An 11,858-nucleotide genomic window follows, 5' to 3' on the forward strand; every position below is an offset into this window, starting at 1 on the left:
GCTACAGGCCCAACCCAATCTGGAACCCACTTTGGCATTTGTTTACCTCATCTTCCCCCTTCATATTAAAAACAAAACAAAGCAAACCTCAAATCTTTGAGTTTCTGACCTTCCACCAAATTCTCCACTAGGCTTTTAAAAAACAACTTTATTGGGGGTGTAATTTATAATTCATATACTCTATTTTAAGTGAATGATTTAGTGATTTTTAGTATTGAGTTATGCAGTCAGCATAACCCAGAACATCTTCATCCATGAAATCTGTCTGCCCATTTATACTTTACCCTTGTCCCCACCCCAAGTTGCAGGATACTAATATACTGTGACATTAGATTTGTGCTTTCTGGACATTTTATATAAACATAAGCATTTGCTATGGTATTTTAGTGTCTGATTTCTTTCCCATAGATAAATAAATGTTTTGGATTTTGTCGATGTTTCACAGGTACCAGTAGTATTCCCCTTCACTGATGAACAGTATTCCATTGTTATGGGTACCATTTTGGGCACTGTAGTTTGTTTCTCCAATTACCAGTTAAAGCACTGTCGGCTCATTTCCACTTGTTAGCTCTTATGTAAGACTGCAACCATTAAATTTTCAAAGCAATAATAATTGCTAAGAAGAAAAGTCACAGAAATTTTGGTTTTCTGAGGAGATAGTTTATTAAAATAAGAACACATACAGAAACATGAAGAAAATATAATTCCCATTGACCGATAACTGCAATTTTAATGTCCTTCACTTCTTTTTTTAGCATCTATACTTTTTATAAAATTAAACTATAGGTCATTTTGGACACTTTATCATGAAGATCTACACCAGTTACTTAATTTTGCTATTAAAATTTATGAACTCGTTGAGTTGATGTACCATGATTTATCTAATACCAATTATTAGATATTTATCTCCAATTTGTTTTATTATTATCAGCAGTACTGACTATTAACGATGTTCACAAAAGCTATCCCCAAATTAAAATTATGTGATTATTTGCTTCCATTTTCTTTCACATTTTTTGGGGGGTACTTACATTGAACTTTTTATTCTATCCCGAATGTTTTGTGTTTGTTTTTCAGTGCTGGGTACAAAACCCAGGACCTTGTGTCTGCTAAGGCAAACACTACCACCAAGCTATCGTCCTAGCCTAACCCTGAATGTACTTGCATTTGATACCCCAAAGGCATCCTTCTACACTGACTTGAAAAATACTTTTAATTGCATAGTACAGATGACTATTGGCCAGAATCTTTTCCTGGCTTTCATGCTTTGTTCAGTCAAGCTATTTGAATGTGCAACTGCATCCTGATTTAATTATTATAGCTGACTGGTGCATTACTACTACATAGTAGTGATTCCTTCAGCATCATCTGGTTTCATATTCTCTAGGTCTTAAAACACCCAAGATGTTTAATTTCAGTTGTATGTGTGTCCTGGAAATTGTTCATAGAACTCACACAGTTGGATGGCAAAATCATGTTTTGAGAACTCTTGGGTGAAGTGGCCTTTGGTGATAGTGTAATACTCACAATCAGGGTTGCTACTCCTCCCTTTTACTCCATCACCTTTTTTTCATATGTGTGATATCTGGGGACACAAAGCCTTCACACTGAGCTACATCTCCAGCCCCCCCCCACTTTTTTTCTAAGTCGCTAAGTTGCACAGGCCAAGTTTGAATCTGTGATCTTCTTGCCTCAGCCTCCCAGAGTGCTGAGACGACGTGAGTGTGCCACCATGACTAGCCTTCCTCACCTTCTAACATCACTCCTGACCACCACATTCTGTTTACATAAGACTGCCAAACTTCTCCCCCTGTTCCTGTGATGGGATTAACGTGAACTACAAGGTAGGGTGTTCTAAAACGTGAACTACAAGGTAGGGTGTTCTAAAACGTTGAGGTACTAAAAGTGTACCTCAGCAGCACTCCTCAAATATGTATTAGATGCTGCTGTAGTTTGGATCTTGAGTGTCCCTCAGAGACTCACATATTAAAGCCTTCGTCCCTAGCCTATGGTGCTTTTAGGAGGTGGTGGAACCTTTCCTAGTAGAAGGAGGTCATGGGGGGGTGCCCTTAAAGAGAGTTGTGGGACCCTGGTCCCTTCCTGTTTCTCTGTTTGATACCTGGCTACTGTGAGGTGAGCAGCTTCCTCTGCCACGTGCTCCTGCCATGATATGCTGCCTCACCATAGGCCCAAAAGCAAGGAGTTGACTGGCCATGGACTGAAGCCACCAAATGTAAAAGCCAAAATAAACCTTATCACAGGTATTTGCTACAGTAACAGAAAGCTGGCCAACATGGGTATGAACTTTCTGTAACTCTGGTTTTCCACATCTGAACTTAATGTGTCTCTCAGCTGCAGTTTGCCAATCAATCCATGGTTAACCCAGCCTCTTCAGAGTTTTTCCTCAATTTCAGTAGAGTAAATCCAAAATATTAAGGTTCCCCATTTTCTTTTTTTTTTCCTCCCCAAGCTGTCATTTAATTTCTAGGAAGTTTCCAAAGAATCGCATTATTGAGTAGAGGAGACAACTGACTCTTGGAGTCCTCTCTTACGTAGATCTCTGCAGGAATGCCCAATTCTGTGTAGTCCTCAGGCATGATTATCTCTCTATACTAACATCTACCAAGTTATCCAAAGTCATACATCATGGCTGTATTATCTGTTCATTCAATTTCCACTGAGACATTTCCTCATCCGCATAAGAACTTCTGTCATCCTTATACCCTGGCTAGAAGGGTCTCCTCTGGACTCCACACTTTCCAGAACCCCAATTCTGGCCCTCTTCATTCCGTGCCCTCTAGAGCCCAGCCTCTTCCTTTTCTCAAACACACTCTGGACAACCAGGGACTCACAAACCCTATCCAAAATATCCTAGATGTATTTCCAGGATTAGTGTGAGCCTCTGTGCCAAGTGGTCCTCTTAAAGTCAACCTGTGCCCCTGGTATCTATCTATACCCTTAGGCACGAAGGGTGGTTGTCCTGTCACTTTCCTATTGGGGACAAAAAACCCAGCACCCACAACTTAAAAAGAGTAGAGGTGTGTTTTGGCTCACAGTTTCAATGGATTCAGCCCACAATCAGCTGACTCCAAGACAAGCGGCACTGCAGAGCGGCATGGTAGAGGAAAAGTGTTCATACCATGGGAGCCAGGAAGCAGAGAGAGAAGGGAGGAGCCAGGATCAAGAAGACACCTTTCTGGGTCACATTCCCAGAGACCCAATCCCCAGGGCCCACCCCTGAAAAATGAGACTTTTGGAGACACATTTTTAGCTCTACACAGTGGCCCCGAGGCAGCTGTTTGCAAGGGCATAGATAAAACTCGGACATTTGGGCAGGGGTGTCCAGGAATGTGTCCAAGATAAAGAAAAAGGGGATAGGCCAAAGGCTAGGAACTGAGAGCTGGCTTTCCTCCTTCACTTCCTTCTACTAGTGTGGAACTCTTCAGGTTCATCCTGAAGCTTATCCTGGACTTCAAGGTCATTGTATAGGAATATTTGTCAAGCAGGAGCAGACTGAGTAGTTTCATCTATAACTTCTACGTATTTAAACATAGGACAGGTAGGCCTCCATTTGTGCTCGTTCCCCAAACCTTGTGAAAATCAGCAGTAGGCTTGATAGGACTCTATCATTCAGCAAACTTAACACTCTATTTGGGCCATGCTAATTATGGGCTTGCTATGACCCACTCCAGGGTCATGAAAACCGCCTGATAGAGCTTCTCTTCCATGAGGCTGTCAGCCATCCATTCCACCTTACTTTTCTTGCTCTGGGACCCCATGGAACACCTATGTAATTACTGCTTCCCAAGGCTCCAGCTGTAGAGCAAATTCAAATGGTCTCTTGTCTCAGTCTCCTGCCAGTAACTGGAAAATTTTTCTTCCCACTGTGGGGTTAATCTTAGTGTATTTTTTGAAATTACCGGAGGCTAATTGACTCAGTAATTATCTTGCAAATTTAGGGTGAACATGGTGGTTTATGTCCATAATCCTCTCTGGGAGGCTGAGACAGGAGGATTGCAAGTGCAAGCCCTGCCTGGACAATTTAGCAACCTATTGAAACTCTGACCCAAAATAAACAATGAAAAAGTGACTGGGGATGTATCTCAGTGCAAAAGCTCTGGCTTCAATCTGCAGTACTGTATTACAAAAAATGGTTTTAAAGCAATAATCTTTTTAGATATATGAAAGCATGTTAAGTTTACAGCTTGATGAATTATTACAGTTAGAAAAAAAAAAACCAAAGAAAAAATAAAAGTGGACATACCCAGACCTGCCACCCAAACGAAGAAATAGAAGGACCGCTCGGCAGAACTGTTGCTCCAGCCACTCTCTATTTGCCTATGCAAATAAAATAAAATAGTTTGTACTCTTTCATGTCTCTTCTTTCCCTTCAGCATGAAGTTAATCATCTCCCATAGGAATTATCTTTTCACTGTCACCGACATGTATTTCATCACATGCTTATACCGTAATGTATCTATTCTACTTGTGTTGGACCTTTGAACCATTCCTAATGTTTAGCTTTTACACATAAAGCTGCTCTGAACTTTCTTTTATACACTTTAATGCACTTAGTATGACTTCTATTAAGTACATATGTCTCAGTTGCTTTCTTGTTGCTGAGACACAATCCCTGACACAACAACGGTAAGGGGGAAAGTTCTAGTTTGGCTCACAGTTTGCTGAGGTTTCAGTGCAGTTGGCTGGCTACAAGGCAGGCTGGCATGCTAGAGGGTCATGGCAGAGAAGAAACAGCCCACAGCATGGCTGACAGAAAGCAGAGAAAGGTTAGGGGAGGAGGGAGGGAGATATACCCTTCCAGATATACATTCCCAGTGACCACCTCCTCTGACCAGGCTTGACCTCCCAACATCACATTTAGCTATAAACTCATCAGTGGCTTAATCCACTGATGTGATATGCAATCACATCCTTGTGACCTAATCATCTCCCCAAAGCCCTACCTATTAGTGCACACGGTTTGGGGGAAACATCCTGAAGTAAACATAATAACATTATACTGAAGAGCGGAATTTCTGGTCATAGATATGCACATATTTAGCTTTAATAGATTTTGCCAAAGAGTTTTGCATAGTGGTTGGACCATTTTACACTTCTACTGACAATGTATGAGGTGTTCACTGCTTCTCAAACCCAGTGATGCTGGGTACTATATGTTTTTCATTTTAGCTATCCTGGTAGGGGTATCATTGTATATTCCACCCCTTGATATTTTGCTATGAAAATTTTCAAGCACATAGAAAAGATTAATGAACTAGAATAGTGAATGTCATGTGTTCAGTTATACACTTAACATTTTCATACTCATTAATGTTAGCTTTAGATTCAACTTCGGAAAAATAACCAGAAAGATCTCCAACTTCTGATTTTTTTTTAGGAATAATACAGCCAATATTTCTATCCTTGTCAATAAAACAAGGGTCTTAACCTTGTAATTTTCCTCTGAATGAGCTGCACCGATTTTTTTATTATAAATGTTAGTATTGCCTTGATTATAAGCCTTTTCTGAAATCTTTGTTGCTCTCAGACTTTCCAGTATGTTTTGCCTGTCTCTTCACTCACCGCTATTTCTGGCAGCCAGAGCCTGATGCTTTCTGTTGCTCAGGACCCCCACCTGGAATCACTCCAACCTCTTGCTTCCATACTCGTTTTTCTTCCCTCCTTTGACCTTCTCGCCTCTCTCTTTACTAACCTGGATGATTACATTTTCCCAACATTCTGTTTATGACGATATAGACATTTTTCTAAAACTATAATGCACCTTCTCCGTCACATCCCCACTTCACACTGAGCCCTCTCCAACAACACTTTAAAATCTGCATTTCTGACAATAGCCCATTTAGGAAAAACAAGTGTTTTTCTATCCTGTGCCTCAAAATTCTTCAATCTGTTTTCCAATTCCAAAACCTCTGCTTCATGCTTAGGTATTTGTTACCTTTATACTCTTTGGGTTGATGTCAGCTCAACAGTGGGATGGTCATCCTTAGATCTGCCTTCCAGTTTTTCCATTTTCTCCTAAACTAGATCTTTGATGTCATTTAACCCACTCTTTGAGTTTCTAGTTTTATTATGTGTTTTCAGTTTCTAGATCTTATACTTTCTTTTCTTTCCTTTTCCTTCAGATCTTTCTCAGTACTCTCTGATAATCCTTTGCGTCTACATTAGGTATCTTCCACAACCTTTCTTATTTCCAATACCTGTACTATTCACAGTTGTTTTGTTTTTTGGTTTTTTTTTTTTTTTTTTTTTTTTTTTTTTTTGCAGCTTGCTGTTCATGCTCTTCCTCACTTACTATAGTTTATTTCTTCATGTGTTTTATGGTTTGGGATGTTGAAATCAAGTCCCTGTAATTGTATGTGTAAATTCCTTGAAATCTGGTATATTTTTTCAGGGTGACCATAACAACTTACCACAAACTGAGTGGCTCAAACTATAGAAACTTATTCTGTCATAGTCCAGAAGGCCAAAACTATAAAATCATAATGTCAACAGGACTGTGCTTCTTCTGGAGGCCATAAGGGAGAATCCTTCCTTGCCTCTTTCAGCTCCTGGTGACCCATGGCAATCTTTACCTTGTGGCACCATGACTGTAATCTGTTCCTATCTTCATATGTCCTTCTTTCATTTGTGTGTCTCTCGGTATCCTCTCTCCCTCTTATATGGATAAAGACACCAGTCATTGGCTCTGGGGCATACTCTACATCCAAAAGGATTTCATCTTGAGATATCTAATTAATTACATCTAATTAATTACAACTGAAAAAAATCCCTATCTCCAAATGAGGTCACTCTTGTGGTTCTGAGGAGATATGTGTTTTAAGCTGACACTATTCAACCCATTACCCCTGGAAAGAAGATATTTGGCAAATAAAAATTTGTTTTTGCTTTTGGAACTTGGAGGAACTACCACATTAGGGTGGGCTTAACTTAAAACTTCTATTTTGATTTCCCCCTTCCCAGAGGACAAAGAAGACAAAACATATTGGGGTTACTAGGAATTCTTAGCCTTTTTTTTTCCTCCTTCTAAGGAACACAGCAGAAACAGACAGTATCTCTCCCATCTTCTGTGAAGTAGGTTCTTTGCTGTATTTCTAGCCAAAGTGCCCTTCTTTGCAGGAGAACTCTGTCTTATTTAAGTGTAACCTCATAACTTTCCTGGGATCAAGGCTATTTTCTGTTTGGCTATAAATTCAGCATGAGTAACCTTTCTGGTTTCTAAGTTTCTGGTAGTTTCTTGACCTCAGAGATTTCTTCACTTTCCCACCAGCTCAATCATGCATATCAGAAGTGTATGTGCTATAAAGGGACACCAAATAAAATTTGAACAAAGAAGGGACGTGTAGTCATTTTGGAAAGAAGTCAGCATCCTGAAAATCATAAATCTTCATAAGTTAATTTATAAATTAGCCTCATTGCCAATAATTTTTAAAATTTGGAATGAGACAAAATAGTTGTGAGTTCATATGGAACAATACATAAAAATAGCCCTGAAAGCTCTACAATGATGAGGCTTACCCTACTTGATTTTTAAACACACTGTAAATGCTAATAAAATTTTGCTTTTGCATTGGATACAGGCACATCAAATGGAACAGCAAGCTAAAAAGGTTTAAGAATACACGTGGAAATGTATTACATGACAAAGATGACATCTCAAGTTGGCTCTATTTTTTGGAGGAGAATATAGAAAATTTATATAAAATCTGCCTTAAGCCTTTAGAGAAATTCACCATTGCATGCATCTGAGCCTGCAGCATAGTTCTTCTTTTGTAAGTTTTGATAGATTATTTCCTTCAAGAAATTGGTCCATTTAATCTAGGTTATCAAATTTGTGGCCACAGAGCTCACACAATTATTTCTAGTATTCCTTTATAATTCTTCTAGTGTCCATTCTTTTAATTTGCTGGCTCCTGTTTCATTTCTGATATTAATATTTTGTCCTTTCTCTTTTATTTCACACAGATTTATCAATATTAGGGCTCTTTTCAAAGAACCAACTTTTATTTTTGGTGATATTCCTCCATTGATTCCTATGTTCAATTTTAATTGATTTCTACTCTAATTTTTATTGTTTTTGTCAGCTCCCTTTATAAATATTTTATTTGATCTTCCTTTTCTAGTTTCCTAAGTAGAAGTGGAACTTATTTATTTTCTATAGCAAAACATTTATTGGTAGTTTTTAGTAGTGCATGATGATAGCATTCATCATAGGGAATTTGCATCTGTACATGGAACATCCCACTGCCTTTTTCCCATTCTCCCCCTTCTTCTCAAGCCCTTCCCCTCCCAAAAGCTTTGTTTCCATTTTTCCTTCTATTTTCACTTTTTTTCTTGTTCCTTCTTTCCTTTCTCTCTCCCTCTTCCCTTGTTCCCTTTCTCATTTGAACATTTTCTTCCCATTTCCCAATATCTTTTATACATTTTAGTCCTTATTTCCACTTTCAGTTTCTCGCACCAGAGAAACAACAAAGTATTTAAATGTGTGTCCAATTTATTTCACTTAAGAGTATGGTCTCAAGGTCCATCCACTCATCTATAAATGTCTGAAGCTCATTCTTCTTCATGGCAGAGTAGTACTCCATTGTGTTAAGAAAAACACACATCTTTATCCATTCGTCGGTTGATGGGCATTTGGGCTGTTTACAAAATTTAGTTATTAGTGATATATGCACACCTATGTTTATATTGGCAGAGTTTGTAATAGCTAAATGAGGTATGATGCTTTTAACTCTCTTGAGAAGATACCAAGAAGGGGAAAGCTGGGTCAAATGGGACCTCTGATCCTAGTTTTTTTGAGAAATCTCCACCCTAATTTCCACAGTGGTTGCACCAGTCTACACTCCACCAACAGTGAAGAAGGGCTCCTTCTTCCCCCACAGGCCCTCTAGCATTTTATCTGACTTATTTTAAATCTTTTTTTTCTGATACTATATACGAATTCAATGCTATAAATTTGCCTTTATACATGCCTTTGCAGCATTCCATACATTTTGATAGGGTGTATTTTCATTTCCATTTAGTTCAAAGTATTTTAAATGTCTCCCAAAATGTCTTCTTCAACCAAGGTACTATTTAGAAGTGTGTTGTTTAGCCCCTAAGTGTTTTGAGGTGCTATGGTCTAGATGTATTCCCCAAATTTGTTATTGGAAACTTGATTCCTAACATGAAGGTGTTGGGAGGTCAGGCCTGGTGTTTGGGTCATGGAGATGGAGACTTCATGAATGAATTAGTGTTGGTAAAGTGGAAGTAGGTTAGTCCCTGCAAAAGTGGGCTATTCTAAAGCTGGTCTGCCATTTGCACCTCATCTCTCCTGCATGTGCTCCTTGCCCTAATGCCTTTCTGCCACGAGATAATGCAGTACAAAAATATTTTGGACCAAAATCAAAAGACAAGGCTGAGTCTGGCTTTATAAGCAAGTTCCATGAGGTAAACATTTTACTTACTCTCTTACTTGCATAGTTTCAAAAGAGAAATCAGATGTGACTCCCATCTTTGTTCCTCTATAGTTCAGGGGTTGTTTTTCCTCTTCCTTCAAGAATTGTTCTTTCCTGTTGATTCTCTGCAGTTTGAGTTTAACATGCCTAAGTACAACTGTCACTGTCGGTGTATTTCTTTTTCTACATCTCTCGCTTGGTGTTCTCTGAGCTTCCTGAACCCATGGTCTAACACTGATTAGGAGAAATTCTTAGTCGTTATCGCTTCAAATATTTCTACTATTTATTCCTCTCTTCTTCTGGCACCATCAGTATACATGCATTATATTTCTGTAGGTTTCTCTTGCTTCTTGGGTATTCTCTTCCCCTTTTTTCCAGTCTTGTTTCTCTTTGCTCTTCAGTAGCTGCTAAGGGTACATCCTAATGCTCGGAGAGCCATTGTTCAGTTACCTGCAGTTATACGCTGAACTCAACAGCACGTCAAAAAAGACATTCTTCACGTGCTCCGGGGCTTTTAATCTCTAGCATTACTTGGTTCTTTCTTAGAATTTCCATCTCTGTTTACCTCATCCATCTGTTCTTGCATGTTGTCTTGCTTGATTTTTTTATTGGATCCTTTAGCATATTTATCATAGTTGTTTTAATATCATAATCTGATAGTCCCAACATCACTGGTATATCTGAATCATGTTCTAGTGCTGGTATTATCTATTCAAAGAGTGTTTTTTGCCTCTACTAGGCCTTGTAATTTTTTGTTGGATGTCAGACATGCCGGACTTGACAAAAGGAACCAACGTTAATGACATTTAGGGATGGGGTGGTAAGGTGTGAGCAAAGAAAGTGTTCTATGAGGCTGCGATTAGGTCTCCATCTTTCGGGGGAATTGGACCCAAGACCTCAGCACTGAGCTACATCTCCAGACCCCCAACCCTCTTTCTCTGAGAAAGAATCTCAGTAAGTCACTAAGTTGCCCAGGCTGGGCTAGAATTTGTGATGCTCCTGCCTCAGCCTCCTAGAGTGCTGGGATTACAGGTGTGCACCACCACACCCAGCCAGATCTCAGTCTTTTGGTGAGTTTGAAGGGCTCTTTAGCCATGAACTTCACAAGTGCTTCTCTGTCCTCAGCCTTCCCTCTTCCTTAGTGGGAAAAGATGCCCAAAAGGGGCTGAAGTTCGGTGTATCTCTTCTCCTAGGTCTAGTCAAACTCTGCTAAAACTCCAATAATCCAGGCTCTGACTAAAAGAAAAAAAAATGTTTCTCTTGAGGGCAAGGTTTGGGTTTCCAAATAGTCCCCTTCCCCTTCCCCTTATGGAAGCAGGAAAGAATTATTCTCCAGCAGGCAGTATGAGAACCTGGAAGAGTTCCCGGGGATAACCTCACAAAAGAGGGGTGCCCCTAAGACTAGGTCTGTCACGCTTCCAGGGGGAGAAATACATTTGGGGGCTAGACAGGAATGAACATTTGACTAGTAGGTATCCAAGTGAGATACTGCAGAAGCCATGGTTGCTACAGCCTCAGGTTTGGACTGGGTGGGGGTGGGAGATATAAAGGAGGCCTTTCATTCTGCTTCAGGGTGGCCAAGGATTTGGCTCAGTGGTGTTGTGCTTGCCTTTCAATCTCGTCATGAGTTTGATCCCTGGTGCCTGAAAATAAAGAGAAAAATCCATCATTTTGCTTCAGGGGAGTTTAAGAAAACTAAGTCCTTAAAAAGAATTTTTTTGTCTGAGGCCAAAACACTGGCTGCCATTACTACATCTGCTTGCTTTGCCTCACTGAACCTTGTTGCATGTTCTTGAGGAGATGGCAAAGCAGTTTTAGTGGATTCCTTCTTCACTAGGTCATATCCCTAAATACCAGTAGCCATTTCTAAAACCAAAAGGCCAAAACACCCGATCTCAGCCTGGCCCAGGGTTTCTTGACAGGGTCTCCAAGTTGGCTGTTGGCCCAAGACAATTTTTTATTGTGCTGCAGTATCCTGAATACTGCAGGGAGGTTAGCAGTGTGTGAATGAGATCTGCCAGGTGTCAAGCCAACATCTCCTGCCCTCATCTTGAGCTTTCCTAGATTCTTGCTTGGCAAGAGGTTCTGGTTATTAAATACTCGCAGTTCTAGAACTTTCCAATAGGCTCCCAAAGTGCACATTTAAAATGCTCATAAGAGAGTCAGGGATTTAGCTCAGTGATTCCGGTGCCTGCCTCGCAAGTGCAAGGACTGGAGCTTGATCCCCTGGTACCCCCCAAAATAAATAAATAAATAAATAAATAAATAAATAAATAAATAAATAAATAAAAATAAAATGCTCACATGAGAAAGATTCAGAATATAATTGAATCTTACATGATTTATCAGGCAGCTCACTGGAGTCTTGTAGAAACTAAAAGCAATGTTACGAATAGTGTTCTT

The sequence above is a fragment of the Fukomys damarensis genome, unplaced genomic scaffold, assembly GCF_012274545.1.
Source record: "Fukomys damarensis isolate Sample0158 unplaced genomic scaffold, DMR_v1.0_HiC HiC_scaffold_28, whole genome shotgun sequence".
NCBI classification, from domain to species: domain Eukaryota; kingdom Metazoa; phylum Chordata; class Mammalia; order Rodentia; family Bathyergidae; genus Fukomys; species Fukomys damarensis.